Below are 21,095 nucleotides of genomic sequence, written 5' to 3'. Positions count from 1 at the left end.
TATCACATTTCATGAAATATATACTATATACTGTTCGTAAAATATAAAATTTCATCATATATATTATATACTGTACAAAAAATATGAGAGTACATCAAATATATATTATATACTGTACATAAAATATGAAACTACACCAAATATATATTATATACTGTACATAAAATATGAAAGTACACCAAATATATTATACGCTGTATATAATATATCAAATTTCACAAAATATATATTATATACAGTACATAAAATAACAAATTTCATCAAATATATTATATACTGTACATAGAATATGAAATTACACCAAATATATATTATATACTGTACCTAAAATATGAAAGTACACCAAATATGCACTACATACTGTACATAAAATATCAAATTTCACCATATATATATTATATACTCTACATAAAATATCAATGTCCACCAAATATATATTATCTACTGTACATAAAATATCAAATTTCACAAAATATATATTATATACTTTACATAAAATATCAAATTTCTCCAAATATATATTATATACTGTACATAAAATATCAAATTTCAACAAATATGTTATATACTGTACATAAAACATGAAATTACACCAAATATATATTATATACTTTACATAAAATATGAAAGTACACCGAATATATATGATATACTGTACATAAAATATGAAAGTACACCAAATATATATTATATACTGTACATAAAATATGAAAGTACACCAAATATATATTATATACTGTACATAAAATTTCAAATTTCACCAAATATGTATTATATACCGTACATAAAATATCAAATTTCACGAAATATATACTATATACTGTTCGTAAAATATCAAATTTCATCACATATATTATATAATGTACATAAAATATGAAAGTACATCAAATATATATTACATACAGTACATAAAATATGAAACTACACCAAATATATATTATATACTGTACATAAAATATGAAAGTACACCAAATATATTATACACTGTATATAATATATCAAATTTCACAAAATATATATTATATACTGTGCATAAAATATCAAATTTCTCCAAATATGTATTATATACTGTACATAAAATATCAAATTTCATCAAATATATTATATACTGTACATAAAATATGAAATTACACCAAATATATATTATATACTGTACATAAAATATGAAAGTACACCAAATATATATTATATACTGTACATAAAATTTCAAATTTCACCAAATATATATTATATACTCTACATAAAATATCAATGTCCACCAAACATGTATTATCTACTGTACATAAAATATCAAATTTCACCAAATATATATTACATACTGTACATAAAATATCAAATTTCTGTAAATACATATTATATACTGTACATAAAATATGAAATTACACCAAATATATATTATATACTGTACATAAAATATGAAAGTACACCAAATATATATTATATACTGTACATAAAATATGAAAGTACACCAAATATATATTATATGCTGTACATAAAATAGCAAATTTCACCAAATATATATTATATACTCTACATAAAATGTCAAAGTCCACCAAATATATATTTTCTACTGTACATAAAATATCAAATTTCAAAAAATTTATATTATATACTGTACATAAAATATCAAATTTCACCTAATATATATTATATACTGTACATAAAATATCAAATTTCATCAAATATATTATATACTGTACATAAAATATGAAATTACACCAAATATATATTGTATACTGTACATAAAAAATTAAAGTACACCAAATATATATTATGTACTGTACATAAAATATGAAAGTACACCAAATATATATTAAATACTGTACATGAAAAATCAAATTTCACCAAATATATATTATATACTCTACATAAAATATCAAAGTCCACCAAATATATTTTATCTACTGTACATAAAATATCAAATTTCACCAAATATATATTATATACCGTACATAAAATATCAAATTTCACGAAATATATACTATATACTGTACGTAAAATATCAAATTTCATCACATATATTATATACTGTACATAAAATATGAAAGTACATCAAATATATATTATATACTGTACATAAAATATGAAACTACACCAAATATATATTATATACTGTACATAAAATATGAAAGTACACCAAATATATATTATACACTGCATATAATATATCAAATTTCACAAAATATATATTATATACTGTGCATAAAATATCAAATTTCACTAAATATATATTATATTCAGTACAAAAAATATCAAATTTCATCAAATATATTATATACTGTACATACAATATGAAATTGCACCAAATATATATTATAAACTGTACATAAAATATGAAAGTACACCAAATATATATTATATACTCTACATAAAATATCAAATTTCACCAAATATATATTATATACTCTACATAAAATATCAATGTAAACCAAATATATATTATCTACTGTACATAAAATATCAAATTTCACCAAATATATATTATATACTGTACATAAAATATCAAATTTCTGCAAATATATATTATAGTCTGTACATAAAATATCAAATTTCATCAACTATATTATATACTGTACATAAAATATGAAATTACACCAAATATAAATTGTATACTATACATAAAAAATTAAAGTACACCAAATATATATTATGTACTGTACATAAAACATGAAAGTACACCAAATATATATTAAATACTGTACATAAAATATCAAATTTCACCAAATATATATTATATACTCTACATAAAATATCAAAGTCCACCAAATATATTTTATCTACTGTACATAAAATATCAAATTTCACCAAATATATATTACATACCATACATAAAATATGAAATTTCATGAAATATATACTATATACTGTTCGTAAAATATCAAATTTCATCACATATATTATATACTGTACATAAAATATGAAAGTACATCAAATATATATTATACACTGTAAATAATATATCAAATTACAAAAAATATATATTATATACTGTATATAAAATATCAAATTTTACCAAATGTATATTATATACTGTACATAAAATATCAAATTTCATCAAATATATTATATACTGTACATAAAATATGAAATTGCACCAAATACATATTGTATACTGTATATAAAAAATGAAAGTACACCAAATATATATTATATACTGTACATAAAACATGAAAGTACACCAAATATATATTAAATACTGTACATAAAATATCAAATTTCACCAAATATATATTATATACTCTACATAAAATATCAAAGTCCTCCAAATATATTTTATCTACTGTACATAAAATATCAAATTTCACCAATATATATTATATACCATACATAAAATATCACATTTCATGAAATATGTACTATATACTGTTCGTAAAATATAAAATTTCATCATATATATTATATACTGTACAAAAAATATGAGAGTACATCAAATATATATTATATACTGTACATAAAATATGAAACTACACCAAATATATATTATACACTGTACATAAAATATGAAAGTACACCAAATATATTATACACTGTATATAATATATCAAATTTCACGAAATATATATTATATACAGTACATAAAATAACAAATTTCATCAAATATATTATATACTGTACATAGAATATGAAATTACACCAAATATATATTATATACTGTACCTAAAATATGAAAGTACACCAAATATGCACTACATACTGTACATAAAATATCAAATTTCACCAAATATATATTATATACTCTACATAAAATATCAATGTCCACCAAATATATATTATCTACTGTACATAAAATATCAAATTTCATCAAATATATAATATACTGTACATAAAATATGAAATTACACCAAATATATATTATATACTGTACATAAAATATGAAAGTACAACAAATATATATTATATACTGTACATAAAATATGAAAGTACACCACATATATATTATATGCTGTACATAAAATATCAAATTTCTCCAAATAAATATTATATACTGTACATAAAATATCAAACTTCACCAAATATATATTATATACTCTACATAAAATATCAAAGTCCACCAAATATATATTATCTACTGTACATAAAATATCAAAGTTCGCCAAATATATATTATATACTGTACATAAAATATGAAATTACACCAAATATATATTGTATACTGTACATAAAAAATTAAAGTACACGAAATATATATTATGTACTGTACATAAAATATGAAAGTACGCCAAATATATATTAAATACTGTACATAAAATATCAAATTACACCAAATATATATTATATACTGTACATAAAATATCAAATTTCTCCAAATATATATTATATACTGTACATAAAATATCAAACTTCACCAAATATATATTACATACTCTACATAAAATATCAATGTCCACCAAATATATATTATGTACTGTACATAAAATATCAAATTTCACCAAATATATATTATATACTGTACATAAAATATCAAATTTCATCAAATATATTATATACTGTACATAAAATATGAAATTACACCAAATATATATTGTATACTGTACATAAAAAATTAAAGTACACGAAATATATATTATGTACTGTACATAAAATATGAAAGTACACCAAATATATATTAAATACTGTACATAAAATATCAAATTACACCAAATATATATTATATACTATAAATAAAATGTTAAAGTCCACCAAATATATTTTATCTACTGTACATAAAATATCAAATTTCACCAAATATATATTATATACCGTACATAAAATATCAAATTTCACGAAATATATACTATATACTGTACGTAAAATATCAAATTTCATCACATATATAATATACTGTACATAAAATATGAACCTACATCAAATATATATTTTATACTGTACATAAAATATGAACCTACACCAAATATATATTATATACTGTACATAAAATATGAAAGTACACCAAATATATATTATACACTGTATATAATATATCAAATTTCACAAAATATATATTATATACTGTGCATAAAATATCAAATTTCACTAATTATATATTATATTCAGTACAAAAAATATCAAATTTCATCAAATATATTATATACAGTACATAGAATATGAAATTACACCAAATATATATTATAAACTGTACATAAAATATGAAAGTACACCAAATATATATGATATACTGTACATAAAATATCAAATTTCACCAAATATATATTATATACTCTACATAAAATATCAATGTCCACCAAATATATATTATCTACTGTACATAAAATATCAAATTTCACCAAATATATATTATATACTGTACATAAAATATCAAATTTCTCCAAATATATATTATATACTGTAGATAAAATATGAAATTACACCAAATATATATTATATATACTGTACATAAAATATGAAAGTACATCAAATGTATATTATATACTGTACATAAAATATGAAACTACACCAAATATATATTATATACTGTACATAAAATATGAAAGTACACCAAATATATATTATACACTGTATATAATATATCAAATTTCACAAAATATATATTATATACTGTGCATAAAATATCAAATTTCACGAAATATATATTATATGCAGTACATAAAATATCAAATTTCATCAAATATATTATATACTGTACATAGAATATGAAATTACACCAAATATACATTATATACTGCACATAAAATATGAAAGTACACCAAATATGCACTACATACTGTACATAAAATATCAAATTTCACCAAATATATATTATATACTCTACATAAAATATCAATGTCCACCAAATATATATTATCTACTGTACATAAAATATCAAATTTCACAAAATATATATTATATATTGTACATAAAATATCAAATTTCTCCAAATATATATTATATACTGTACATAAAATATCCAATTTCAACAAATATATTATATACTGTACATAAAACATGAAATTACACCAAATATATATTATATACTGTACATAAAATATGAAAGTACACCGAATATATATGATATACTGTACATAAAATATGAAAGTACACCAAATATATATTATATGCTGTATATAAAATAGCAAATTTCACCAAATATATATTATATACTCTACATAAAATATCAAAGTCCACCAAATATATATTTTCTACTGTAAATAAAATATCAAATTTCAAAAAATATATATTATATACTGTACATAAAATATCAAATTTCACCAAATATATATTGTATACTGTACATAAAATATCAAATTTCATCAAATATATTACATACTGTACATAAAATATGAAATTGCACCAAATATATATTGTATACTGTACATAAAAAATGAAAGTACACCAAATATATATTATATACTGTACATAAAACATGAAAGTACACCAAATATATATTAAATACTGTACATAAAATATCAAATTTCACCAAATATATATTATATACTCTACATAAAATATAAAAGTCCACCAAATATATTTTATCTACTGTACATAAAATATCAAATTTCACCAAATATGTATTATATACCGTACATAAAATATCAAATTTCACGAAATATATACTATATACTGTTCGTAAAATATCAAATTTCATCACATATATTATATAACGTACATAAAATATGAAAGTACATCAAATATATATTACATACTGTACATAAAATATGAAACTACACCAAATGTATATTATATGCTGTACATAAAATATGCAAGTACACCAAATATATATTATACACTGTATATAATATATCAAATTTTACAAAATATATATTATATACTGTGCATAAAATATCAAATTTCACTAAATATATATTATATTCAGTACATAAAATATCAAATTTCATCAAATATATTATATACTGTACATAGAATATGAAATTACACCAAATATATATTAAATACTGTACATAAAATATGAAAGCACACCAAATATATATTATATACTGTACATAAAATATCAAATTTCACCAAATATATATTATATACTCTACATAAAATATCAAAGTCCTCCAAATATATTTTATCTACTGTACATAAAATATCAAATTTCACCAAATATATATTATATACCATACATAAAATATCAAATTTCATGAAATATATACTATATACTGTTCGTAAAATATCAAATTTCATCACATATATTATATACTGTACATAAAATATGAAAGTACATCAAATATATATTATATACTGTACATAAAATATGAAACTACACCAAATATATATTATATACTGTACATAAAATATGAAAGTACACCAAATATATATTATACACTGTATATAATATATCAAATTTCACAAAATATATATTATATACTGTGCATAAAATATCAAATTTCTCCAAATATGTATTATATTCAGTACATAAAATATCAAATTTCATCAAATATATTATATACTGTACATAAAATATGAAATAACACCAAATATATATTATATACTGTACATAAAATAAGAAAGTACACCAAATGTGTATTATATACTGTACATAAAATTTCAAATTTCACCAAATATATATTATATACTCTACATAAAATATCAATGTCCACCAAATACGTATTATCTTCTGTACATAAAATATCATATTTCACCAAATATATATTATATACTGTACATAAAATATCAAATTTCTCTAAATACATATTATATACTGTACATAAAATATGAAATTACACCAAATATATATTATATACTGTACATAAAATATGAAAGTACACCAAATATATATTATATACTGTACATAAAATATGAAAGTACACCAAATATATATTATATGCTGTACATAAAATAGCAAATTTCACCAAATATATATTATATACTCTTCATAAAATGTCAAAGTCCACCAAATATATATTTTCTACTGTACATAAAATATCAAATTTCAAAAAATTTATATTATATACTGTACATAAAATATCAAATTTCACCAAATATATATTATATACTGTACATAAAATATCAAATTTCATCAAATATATCATATACTGTATATAAAATATGAAATTACACCAAATATATATTGTATACTGTACATAAAAAATTAAAGTACACCAAATATATATTATGTACTGTACATAAAATATGAAAGTACACCAAATATATATTAAATACTGTACATGAAAAATCAAATTTCACCAAATATATATTATATACTCTACATAAAATATCAAAGTCCACCAAATATATTTTATCTACTGTACATAAAATATCAAATTTCACCAAATATATATTATATACCGTACATAAAATATCAAATTTCACGAAATATATACTATATACTGTACGCAAAATATCAAATTTCATCACATATATTATATACTGTACATAAAATATGAAAGTACATCAAATATATATTATATACTGTACATAAAATATGAAACTACACCAAATATATATTATATACTGTACATAAAATATGAAAGTACACCAAATATATATTATACACTGTATATAATATATCAAATTTCACAAAATATATATTATATACTGTGCATAAAATATCAAATTTCACTAAATATATATTATATTCAGTACAAAAAATATCAAATGTCATCAAATATATTATATAGTGTACATAGAATATGAAATTACACCAAATATATATTATAAACTGTACATAAAATATGAAAGTACACCAAATATATATGATATACTGTACACAAAATATCAAATTTCACCAAATATATATTATATACTCTACATAAAATATCAATGTCCACCAAATATATATTATCTACTGTACATAAAATATCAAATTTCACCAAATATATATTATATACTGTAAATAAAATATCAAATTTCTCCAAATATATATTATATACTGTACATAAAATATGAAATTACACCAAATATATATTATATACTGTACATAAAACATGAAAGTACACCAAATATATATTAAATACTGTACATAAAATATCAAATTTCACCAAATATATATTATATACTCTACATAAAATATAAAAGTCCACCAAATATATTTTATCTACTGTACATAAAATATCAAATTTCACCAAATATGTATTATATACCGTACATAAAATATCAAATTTCACGAAATATATACTATATACTGTTCGTAAAATATCAAATTTCATCACATATATTATATAACGTACATAAAATATGAAAGTACATCAAATATATATTACATACTGTACATAAAATATGAAACTTCACCAAATGTATATTATATGCTGTACATAAAATATGCAAGTACACCAAATATATATTATACACTGTATATAATATATCAAATTTTACAAAATATATATTATATACTGTGCATAAAATATCAAATTTCACTAAATATATATTATATTCAGTACATAAAATATCAAATTTCATCAAATATATTATATACTGTACATAGAATATGAAATTACACCAAATATATATTAAATACTGTACATAAAATATGAAAGTACACCAAATATATATTATATACTGTACATAAAATATCAAATTTCACCAAATATATATTATATACTCTACATAAAATATCAAAGTCCTCCAAATATATTTTATCTACTGTACATAAAATATCAAATTTCACCAAATATATATTATATACCATACATAAAATATCAAATTTCATGAAATATATACTATATACTCTTCTAAAATATCAAATTTCATCACATATATTATATACTGTACATAAAATATGAAAGTACATCAAATATATATTATATACTGTACATAAAATATGAAACTACACCAAACATATATTATATACTGTACATAAAATATGAAAGTACACCAAATATATATTATACACTGTATATAATATATCAAATTTCACAAAATATATATTATATACTGTGCATAAAATATCAAATTTCTCCAAATATGTATTATATACTGTACATAAAATATCAAATTTCATCAAATATATTATATACTGTACATAAAATATGAAATAACACCAAATATATATTATATACTGTACATAAAATAAGAAAGTACACCAAATGTGTATTATATACTGTACATAAAATTTCAAATTTCACCAAATATATATTATATACTCTACATAAAATATCAATGTCCACCAAATATGTATTATCTTCTGTACATAAAATATCAAATTTCACCAAATATATATTATATACTGTACATAAAATATCAAATTTCTCTAAATACATATTATATACTGTACATAAAATATGAAATTACACCAAATATATATTATATACTGTACATAAAATATGAAAGTACACCAAATATATATTATATACTGTACATAAAATATGAAAGTACACCAAATATATATTATATGCTGTACATAAAATAGCAAATTTCACCAAATATATATTATATACTCTACATAAAATGTCAAAGTCCACCAAATATATATTTTCTACTGTACATAAAATATCAAATTTCAAAAAATTTATATTATATACTGTACATAAAATATCAAATTTCACCAAATATATATTATATACTGTACATAAAATATCAAATTTCATCAAATATATCATATACTGTATATAAAATATGAAATTACACCAAATATATATTGTATACTGTACATAAAAAATTAAAGTACACCAAATATATATTATGTACTGTACATAAAATATGAAAGTACACCAAATATATATTAAATACTGTACATGAAAAATCAAATTTCACCAAATATATATTATATACTCTACATAAAATATCAAAGTCCACCAAATATATTTTATCTACTGTACATAAAATATCAAATTTCACCAAATATATATTATATACCGTACATAAAATATCAAATTTCACGAAATATATACTATATACTGTACGCAAAATATCAAATTTCATCACATATATTATATACTGTACATAAAATATGAAAGTACATCAAATATATATTATATACTGTACATAAAATATGAAACTACACCAAATATATATTATATACTGTACATAAAATATGAAAGTACACCAAATATATATTATACACTGTATATAATATATCAAATTTCAGAAAATATATATTATATACTGTGCATAAAATATCAAATTTCACTAAATATATATTATATTCAGTACAAAAAATATCAAATGTCATCAAATATATTATATAGTGTACATAGAATATGAAATTACACCAAATATATATTATAAACTGTACATAAAATATGAAAGTACACCAAATATATATGATATACTGTACACAAAATATCAAATTTCACCAAATATATATTATATACTCTACATAAAATATCAATGTCCACCAAATATATATTATCTACTGTACATAAAATATCAAATTTCACCAAATATATATTATATACTGTAAATAAAATATCAAATTTCTCCAAATATATATTATATACTGTACATAAAATATGAAATTACACCAAATATATATTATATACTGTACATAAAACATGAAAGTACACCAAATATATATTAAATACTGTACATAAAATATCAAATTTCACCAAATATATATTATATACTCTACATAAAATATAAAAGTCCACCAAATATATTTTATCTACTGTACATAAAATATCAAATTTCACCAAATATGTATTATATACCGTACATAAAATATCAAATTTCACGAAATATATACTATATACTGTTCGTAAAATATCAAATTTCATCACATATATTATATAACGTACATAAAATATGAAAGTACATCAAATATATATTACATACTGTACATAAAATATGAAACTACACCAAATGTATATTATATGCTGTACATAAAATATGCAAGTACACCAAATATATATTATACACTGTATATAATATATCAAATTTTACAAAATATATATTATATACTGTGCATAAAATATCAAATTTCACTAAATATATATTATATTCAGTACATAAAATATCAAATTTCATCAAATATATTATATACTGTACATAGAATATGAAATTACACCAAATATATATTAAATACTGTACATAAAATATGAAAGTACACCAAATATATATTATATACTGTACATAAAATATCAAATTTCACCAAATATATATTATATACTCTACATAAAATATCAAAGTCCTCCAAATATATTTTATCTACTGTACATAAAATATCAAATTTCACCAAATATATATTATATACCATACATAAAATATCAAATTTCATGAAATATATACTATATACTGTTCGTAAAATATCAAATTTCATCACATATATTATATACTGTACATAAAATATGAAAGTACATCAAATATATATTATATACTGTACATAAAATATGAAACTACACCAAATATATATTATATACTGTACATAAAATATGAAAGTACACCAAATATATATTATACACTGTATATAATATATCAAATTTCACAAAATATATATTATATACTGTGCATAAAATATCAAATTTCTCCAAATATGTATTATATACTGTACATAAAATATCAAATTTCATCAAATATATTATATACTGTACATAAAATATGAAATAACACCAAATATATATTATATACTGTACATAAAATAAGAAAGTACACCAAATGTGTATTATATACTGTACATAAAATTTCAAATTTCACCAAATATATATTATATACTCTACATAAAATATCAATGTCCACCAAATATGTATTATCTTCTGTACATAAAATATCAAATTTCACCAAATATATATTATATACTGTACATAAAATATCAAATTTCTCTAAATACATATTATATACTGTACATAAAATATGAAATTACACCAAATATATATTATATACTGTACATAAAATATGAAAGTACACCAAATATATATTATATACTGTACATAAAATATGAAAGTACACCAAATATATATTATATGCTGTACATAAAATAGCAAATTTCACCAAATATATATTATATACTCTACATAAAATGTCAAAGTCCACCAAATATATATTTTCTACTGTACATAAAATATCAAATTTCAAAAAATTTATATTATATACTGTACATAAAATATCAAATTTCACCAAATATATATTATATACTGTACATAAAATATCAAATTTCATCAAATATATCATATACTGTATATAAAATATGAAATTACACCAAATATATATTGTATACTGTACATAAAAAATTAAAGTACACCAAATATATATTATGTACTGTACATAAAATATGAAAGTACACCAAATATATATTAAATACTGTACATGAAAAATCAAATTTCACCAAATATATATTATATACTCTACATAAAATATCAAAGTCCACCAAATATATTTTATCTACTGTACATAAAATATCAAATTTCACCAAATATATATTATATACTGTACATAAAATATCAAATTTCTCCAAATATATATTATATACTGTACATAAAATATGAAATTACACCAAATATATAATATATATACTGTACATAAAATATGAAAGTACATCAAATGTATATTATAAACTGTACATAAAATATGAAACTACACCAAATATATATTATATACTGTACATAAAATATGAAAGTACACCAAATATATATTATACACTGTATATAATATATCAAATTTCACAAAATATATATTATATACTGTGCATAAAATATAAAATTTCACAAAATATATATTATATACAGTACATAAAATATCAAATTTCATCAAATATATTATATACTGTACATAGAATATGAAATTACACCAAATATATATTATATACTGTACATAAAATATGAAAGTACACCAAATATGCACTACATACTGTGCATAAAATATCAAATTTCACCAAATATATATTATATACTCTACATAAAATATCAAAGTCCACCAAATATATATTATCTACTGTACATAAAATATCAAATTTCACAAAATATATATTAGATACTGTACATAAAATATCAAATTTCTCCAAATATATATTATATACTGCATAAAATATCAAATTTCATCAAATATATTACATACTGTACATAAAATATGAAATTGCACCAAATATATATTGTATACTGTACATAAAAAATGAAAGTACACCAAATATATATTATATACTGTACATAAAACATGAAAGTACACCAAATATATATTAAATACTGTACATAAAATATCAAATTTCACCAAATATATATTATATACTCTACATAAAATATAAAAGCCCACCAAATGTATTTTATCTACTGTACATAAAATATCAAATTTCACCAAATATGTATTATATACCGTACATAAAATATCAAATTTCACGAAATATATACTATATACTGTTCGTAAAATATCAAATTTCATCACATATATTATATAACGTACATAAAATATGAAAGTACATCAAATATATATTACATACTGTACATAAAATATGAAACTACACAAAATGTATATTATATACTGTACATAAAATATGAAAGTACACCAAATATATATTATACACTGTATATAATATATCAAATTTTACAAAATATATATTATATACTGTGCATAAAATATGAAATTTCACTAAATATATATTATATTCAGTACATAAAATATCAAATTTCTTCAAATATATTATATACTGTACATAGAATATGAAATTACACCAAATATATATTAAATACTGTACATAAAATATGAAAGTACACCAAATATATATTATATACTGTACATAAAATATCAAATTTCACCAAATATATATTATATACTCTACATAAAATATCATAGTCCTCCAAATATATTTTATCTACTGTACATAAAATATCAAATTTCACCAAATATATATTATATACCATACATAAAATATCAAATTTCATGAAATATATACTATATACTGTTCGTAAAATATCAAATTTCATCACATATATTATATACTGTACATAAAATATGAAAGTACATCAAATATATATTATATACTGTACATAAAATATGAAACTACACCAAATATATATTATATACTGTACATAAAAAATGAAAGTACACCAAATATATATTATACCCTGTATATAATATATCAAATTTCACAAAATATATATTATATACTGTGCATAAAATATCAAATTTCTCCAAATATGTATTATATACTGTACATAAAATATCAAATTTCATCAAATATATTATATACTGTACATAGAATATGAAATTACACCAAATATATATTATATACTGTACATAAAATATGAAAGTACACCAAATATATATTATATCCGGTACATAAAATATCAAATTTCACCAAATATATATTATATACTCTACATAAAATATTAATGTCCACCAAATATATATTATCCACTGTACATAAAATATCAAATTTCACCAAATATATATTATATACTGTACATAAAATATCAAATTTCTCCAAATATATATTATATACTGTAAATAAAATATCAAATTTCAACAAATATATTATATACTGTACATAAAATATGAAATTACACCAATAATATATTATATACTGTACATAAAATATCAAATTTCTCTAAATATATATTATATACTGTTCATAAAATATGAAATTTCATCAAATATATAAAATACTGTACATAAAATATGAAATTACACCAAATATATATTATATACTGTACATAAAATATGAAAGTACACCACATATATATTATATACTGTACATAAAATATGAAAGTACACCAAATATATATTATATGCTGTACATAAAATAGCAAATTTCACCAAATATATATTATAACTCTACATAAAATATCAAAGTCCACCAAATATATATTTTTAACTGTACATAAAATATCAAATTTCAAAAAAAATATATTATATACTGTACATAAAACATGAAACTACACCAAATATATATTATATACTGTACATAAAATATGAAAGTACACCAAATATATATTATACACTGTATATAATATATCAAATTTCATAAAATATATATTATATACTGTGCATAAAATATCAAATTTCACTAAATATATATTATATTCAGTACATAAAATATCAAATTTCATCAAATATATTATATACTGTTCATAGAATATGAAATTACACCAAATATATATTGTATACTGTACATAAAAAATTAAAGCACACCAAATATATATTATGTACTGTACATACAATATGAAAGTACACCAAATATATATTGTATACTGTACATAAAATAGCAAATTTCACCAAGTATATATTATATACTCTACATAAAATACCAAAGTCCACCAAATATATATTTTCTACTGTACATAAAATATCAAATTTCTCCAAATATATATTATATACTGTACATAAAATATGAAAGTACACCGAATATATATGATATACTGTACATAAAATATGAAAGTACACCAAATATATATTATATACTGTACATAAAATATGAAAGTACACCAAATATATATTATATACTGTACATAAAATTTCAAATTTCACCAAATACATATTATATACTCTACATAAAATATCAATGTCCACCAAAGATATATTATCTACTGTACATAAAATATCAAATTTCACCAAATATATATTATATACTGTATATAAAATATCAAATTTTGACAAATATATATTATATACCGTACATAAAATATCAAATTTCATAACATATCAAATTTCACCAAATATATATTATATACTGTTCATAAAATATCAAATTTCACCAAATATATACTCTACTGTACATAAAATATGAAAGTAAATATCAAAGTAAATCAAATATAAATTATATATTGTACATACAATATCAAATTTCACCAAATATATATTATATACCGTACACAAAATATAAAATTTCACCAAATATATAATATATACTGTACATAAAATATCAAATTTCACGAAATATATATTATGTACTGTACATGAAATATCAAATTTCTCCAAACATATAATATACTGTACATAAAATATGAAAGTACAACAAATATATATTACGTACTCTACATAAAATATCAAATTTCACCTAATATGTACTATATACTCTATATAAAATAACAAACTTCAACAAATATATACCATATACTGTACATAAAATATCAAATTTCACCAAATAGGTACTACACTGTACATAAAATATAAAACTACACCAAATATACATTATATAATGTACATAAAATATCAAAATGCAACAAATACGTACTATGTACTGTACATAAAATAACAAATTTCACCAAATATATATTATATACTGTATATTTAATATGAAACTTCACCAAATATATAATACACTTTACATAAAATATCAAACTTCACCAAATATATATTATATACGGTACATAAAATATCAAATTTCACCAAATATATATTATATACTGTACATAAAATATCAAATTTCACCAAATATATACTAAACTATACATAAAATGTAAAAGTAAGTATCAAAGTAAATCACATGTATATTATATATTGTACTTAAAATATCAAATTTCACCAAATATATACTATATTGTACATAAAATATCAAATTTCACGAAATATATATTATGTACTGTACATAAAATAATAAATTTCGCCAAATATATATTATATACCGTACATAAAATATCAAATTTCACCTAATATATATTATATACTGTGCATAAAATATTAAATTTATGCAAATATATAATATACTGTACATAAAATATGAAAGTACACCAAATATATATTATATACTCTACATAAAATATCAAATTTCAACAAATATATGCTATATACTGTATATAAAATATCAAACTTCACCAAATATATATCATATACTGTACATAAAATATCAAATGTCACCAAATGGGTACTGTACACTGTACATAAAATATAAAACTACACCAAATATACATTATATAATGTACATAAAATATCAAAATGCAACAAATACCTATTATGTACTGTACATAAAATAACAAATTTCACCTAATATATATTATATACTGTATATTAAATATGAAACTTCACCAAATATATAATACACTGTACATAAAATATCAAACTTCACCAAATATATATAATATACGGTACATAAAATATCAAATTTCACCAAATATATATTATATACTGTACATAAAATATCAAATTTCACCAAATATATACTAAACTATACATAAAATGTGAAAGTAAGTATCAAAGTGAATCACATGTATATTATATATTGTACTTAAAATATCAAATTTCACCAAATATATACTATACTGTACATAAAATATCAAATTTCACGAAATATATATTATGTACTGTACATAAAATATCACATTTCGCCAAATATATATTATATACCGTACATAAAATATCAAATTTCACCTAATAAATATTATATACTGTGCATGAAATATTAAATTTATGCAAATATATAATATACTGTACATAAAATATGAAAGTACACCAAATATATATTATATACTCTACATAAAATATCAAATTTAACCAAATATATACTATATACTATATATAAATATCAAACTTCACCAAATATATATCATATACTGTACATAAAATATCAAATTTCACCAAATGGGTACTGTACACTGTATATAAAATATAAAACTACACCAAATATACATTATATAATGTACATAAAATATCAAAATGCAACAAATACATATTATGTACTGTACATAAAATAACAAATTTCACCTAATATATATTATATACTGTATATTAAATATGAAACTTCACCAAATATATAATACACTGTACATAAAATATGAAACTTCACCAAATATATATTATATACTGTACATAAAATATCAAATTTCACCAAATATATATTATATACAGTACATAAAATATCAAATTTCACCAAATATATACTATACTGTACATAAAATATGAAAGTAAATTTCAAAGTAAATCAAATGTATATTATATATTGTACATAAAATATCAAATTTCACCAAATATATACTATACTGTACATAAAATATCGAATTTCACCAAATAGGTACTATACACTGTACATAAAATAAAAAACTACACCAAATATACATTATATAATGTACGTAAAATATCAAAATGCAACAAATACATATTATGTACTGTACATATAATAACAAATTTCACCAACTATATATTATATACGGTATATTAAATATGAAACTTCACCAAATATATAATACACTCTACGTAAAATATCAAACTTCATCAAATATATATTATATACTGTACATAAAATATCAAATTTCACCAAATATATATTATATACTGTACATAAAAAATCAAATTTCAGAAAATATATATTATGTACCGTACATAAAATATCAAATTCCTCCAAATATATAATATACTGTACATAAAATATGAAAGTACACCAAATATATATTATATACTCTACATGAAATATCAAATGTCAAGAAATATATACTATATACCGTATATAAAATATCAAACTTCACCAAATATATATTATATACTGTACGTAAAATATCAAATTTCACCAAATATATACTATATACTTTACATAAAATATAAAACTACACCAAATATATATTATATACTGTACATAAAATATCAAATTTCACCAAATATATACTGTAAACTGTATATAAAATATCAAAGTACACCAAATATATATTATATACTGTACATAAAATGTAAAAGTATAGCAAATATATATTATATACTGTAGATAAATACCAAACTTCACCAAATATATACCACTTACTGTACATAAAATATCAAATTTCAACAAATATATACTATATAATGTACATAAAATATCAAATTTCATAACATATCAAATTTCACCAGATATATATTATATACTGTACATAGAATATCAAATTTCATCAAATATATAACATACTTTACATAAAATATGAAAGTAATAACAAAGTAAATCAAATATATATTATATACTGTACATAAAATATCAAATTTCACACAATATATATTATGTACTGTACATAAAATATCAAATTTCGACAAATATATATTATATACCATACATAAAATATCAAATTTCATAACATATGAAATTTCACCAAATATATATTTTACACTGTTCATAAAATATCAAATTTCACCAAATATATACTATACTGTACATAAAATATGAAAGTAAATATCAAAGTAAATCAAATATAAATTATATATTATACATAAAATATCAAATTTCACCAAATATATATTATATACCGTACACAAAATATCATATTTCACCAAATATATAATATATACTGCACATAAAATATGAAATTTCTCTAAATATATATTATGTACTGTACATGAAACATCAAATTTCTCCAAATATATAATATACTGTACATAAAATATGAAAGTACAACAAATATATATTACATACTCTACATAAAATATCAAATTTCACCTAATATGTACTATATACTCTATATAAAATACCAAACTTCAACAAATATATACCATATACTGTACATAAAATATCAAATTTCACCAAATAGGTACTATACACTGTACATAAAATATAAAACTACACCAAATATACATTATATAATGTACATAAAATATCAAAATGCAACAAATACGTACTATGTACTGTACATAAAATAACAAATTTCACCAAATATATATGATATACTGTATATTTAATATGAAACTTCACCAAATATATAATACACTGTACATAAAATATCAAACTTCACCAAATATATATTATATACGGTACATAAAATATCAAATTTCACCAAATATATATTATATACTGTACATAAAATATCAAATTTCACCAAATATATACTAAACTATACATAAAATGTGAAAGAAAGTATCAAAGTAAATCACATGTATATTATATATTGTACTTAAAATATCAAATTTCACCAAATATATACTATATTGTACATAAAATATCAAATTTCACGAAATATATATTATGTACTGTACATAAAATAATAAATTTCGCCAAATATATATTATATACCGTACATAAAATATCAAATTTCACCTAATAAATATTATATACTGTGCATAAAATATTAAATTTATGCAAATATATAATATACTGTACATAAAATATGAAAGTACACCAAATATATATTATATACTCTACATAAAATTTCAAATTTCAACAAATATATGCTATATACTGTATATAAAATATCAAACTTCACCAAATACATACCACTTACTGTACATAAAATATCAAATTTCAACAAATATATACTATATAATGTACATAAAATATCAAATTTCATAACATATCAAATTTCACCAGATATATATTATATACTGTACATAGAATATCAAATTTCATCAAATATATAACATACTGTACATAAAATATGAAAGTAATAACAAAGTAAATCAAATATATATTATATACTGTACATAAAATA

This window comes from Gorilla gorilla, chromosome 16, assembly GCF_029281585.2.
Source record: "Gorilla gorilla gorilla isolate KB3781 chromosome 16, NHGRI_mGorGor1-v2.1_pri, whole genome shotgun sequence".
Lineage (NCBI taxonomy): Eukaryota > Metazoa > Chordata > Mammalia > Primates > Hominidae > Gorilla > Gorilla gorilla.
The sequence above is the reverse complement of the archived record's forward strand: the minus strand, read 5'-3'. Positions refer to the sequence as shown.